The sequence below is a fragment of the Salvelinus alpinus genome, chromosome 15 (genome assembly GCF_045679555.1).
Source record: "Salvelinus alpinus chromosome 15, SLU_Salpinus.1, whole genome shotgun sequence".
Taxonomy (NCBI): Eukaryota; Metazoa; Chordata; class Actinopteri; order Salmoniformes; family Salmonidae; genus Salvelinus; species Salvelinus alpinus.
In genome coordinates this window covers 22,228,827-22,231,091 of record NC_092100.1, presented here as the reverse complement: position 1 = coordinate 22,231,091, position 2,265 = coordinate 22,228,827, and positions in this window count along the sequence as shown.

Below are 2,265 nucleotides of genomic sequence, written 5' to 3'. Positions count from 1 at the left end.
CACATATGGAGTCATGTAGTAACCAAAAAAGGGATTAACAAATCATTCCAGCTTTGCGCACTCTTGGCATTCTCTCAACCACCTTCATGAAAGCATTTCAATTAACAGGTGTGCCTTGTTAAAAGTTAATTTGTGGAATTTCTTTCCTTAATGCGTTTGAGCCAATCAGTTGTGTTGTGACAAGGTAGAGGTGGTATACAGAAGATAGCCCTATTTGGTAAAAGACCAAGTCCATATTATGGTAAGAACAGCTCAAATAATCAAAGAGAAATGACAGTCCATCATTACTTTAAAACATGAAGGTCAGTCATTACGGAAAATTTCAAGAACTTTGAAAGTTTCAAGTGCAGTCGCAAAAACCATCAAGCGCTATGATGAAACTGGCTCTCATGAGGACCGCCACAGGAAAGGAAGACCCAGAGTTACCTCCGCTGCAGAGGATAAGTTCATTAGAGTTACCAGCCTCAGAAATTGCAGCCCAAATAAATGCTTCACAGAGTTCAAGTAACAGACACATCTCAACATCAACTGTTCAGAGCAGACTCCGTGAATCAGGCCTTCATGGTCGAATTTCTGCAAAGAAACCACAACTAAAGGACACCAATAAGAAGAAGAGACTTGCTTGGGCCAAGGAACACGAGCAATGGACATTAGACCGGTGGAAATCTGTCCTTTGGTCTAGAGTCCAAATTTGAGATTTTTGGTTCCACCCACCGTGTCTTCGTGAGACACAGAGTAGGAGAACAGATGATCTCCGCATGTGTGGTTCCCACCGTGAAGCATGGAAGAGGAGGTGTGATGTTGTGGGGGTGCTTTGCTGGTGACACTGTCAGTGATTTATTTAGAATTCAAGGCACACTTAACCAGCACGGCTACCACAGCATTCTGCAGCGATACGCCATCCCATATGGTTTGGGCCTAGTGGGACTATCATTTGTTTTTCAACAGGACAATAACCCAACACACCTCCAGGCTGTGTAAGGGATATTGGACCAAGAAGGAAAGTGATGGAGTGCTGCATCAGATGACCTGGCCTCCACAATCACCTGACCTCAACCCAATTGAGATGATTTGGGATGAGTTGGACCGCAGAGTGAAGGAAAAGCAGCCAACAAGTGCTCAGCATATGTGGGAACTCCTTCAAGACTGTTGGAAAAGCATTCCTCATTAAGCTGGTTGAGAGAATGCCAAGATTGTGCAAAGCTGTCATCAAGGCAAAGGGTGGCCACTTTGAAGAATCTGAAATATAAAATATATTTTGATTTAACACTTTTTTTGGTTACTACATGATTCCATATGTGTTATTTCATAGTTTTGATGTCTCCACTATTATTCCAGTAAAAATAAAGAAAAACCCTTGAATGAGTAGGTGTGTCCAAACTTTTGACTGGTACTGTATATGCACCAAACATATTGCAAATGGCATTTTAGTCTTACATTTGAGAAGGAAAGACATAAACAAGTAATATAATATTAATAAAACAATAGCTTTCTTGAAAGAATAAGGTTAGTGAAATACATTGTCTCACTCAAACTTAAAAACAGAGTGCAAGTTACATCATGGCATCCTAACCATAACATTATATACAACATTAATCTCAGGGTTGTCATCAAATATCAACTGGAATGACTAAATATGGTACGAATAAGGAATATAATAACAATAATTGGCTTTTACAAATTCAACTTTTTAGGTTATTGTCCTGCTGAAAGGTGCATTTGTCTCTCAGTGTCTGTTGGAAAGCAGACTGAACCAGGTTTTCCTCTAGGATCTTGCCTGTGCTTAGCTTTATTCTGTTTATTTTTATCCTAAAAAACTCCCTAGTCTTTGCCGATGATAAGCATACCCATAACATGATGCAGCCACCATGCTTGAAAATATGAAGAGTGGTACTCAGTGATGTGTTAAATTAAAAAAATTAAATAAATGTGTTAGATTTACCCCAAACATAACACTTTGTAGTCAGGACATAAAATTAATTTCTTTGCTACATTTTTTGCAGTTTTACTTTAGTGCCTTATTGCAAACAGGATGCGTGTTTTGGAGTATTTTTTTATTCTGTACAGGCTTCCTTCTTTTCACTCTGTCATTTAGGTTAGTATTGTGGAGTACCTACAATGTTGTTGAGCCATCCTCCATTCATACTCTAACTGTTTTAAAGTCACCATTGGCCTCATGGTAAAATCCCTGAGCGGTTTCTATCCACTCCGGCAACTGAGTTAGGAAGGACGCCTGTATCTATGTAGTGACTGGATGTATTGATA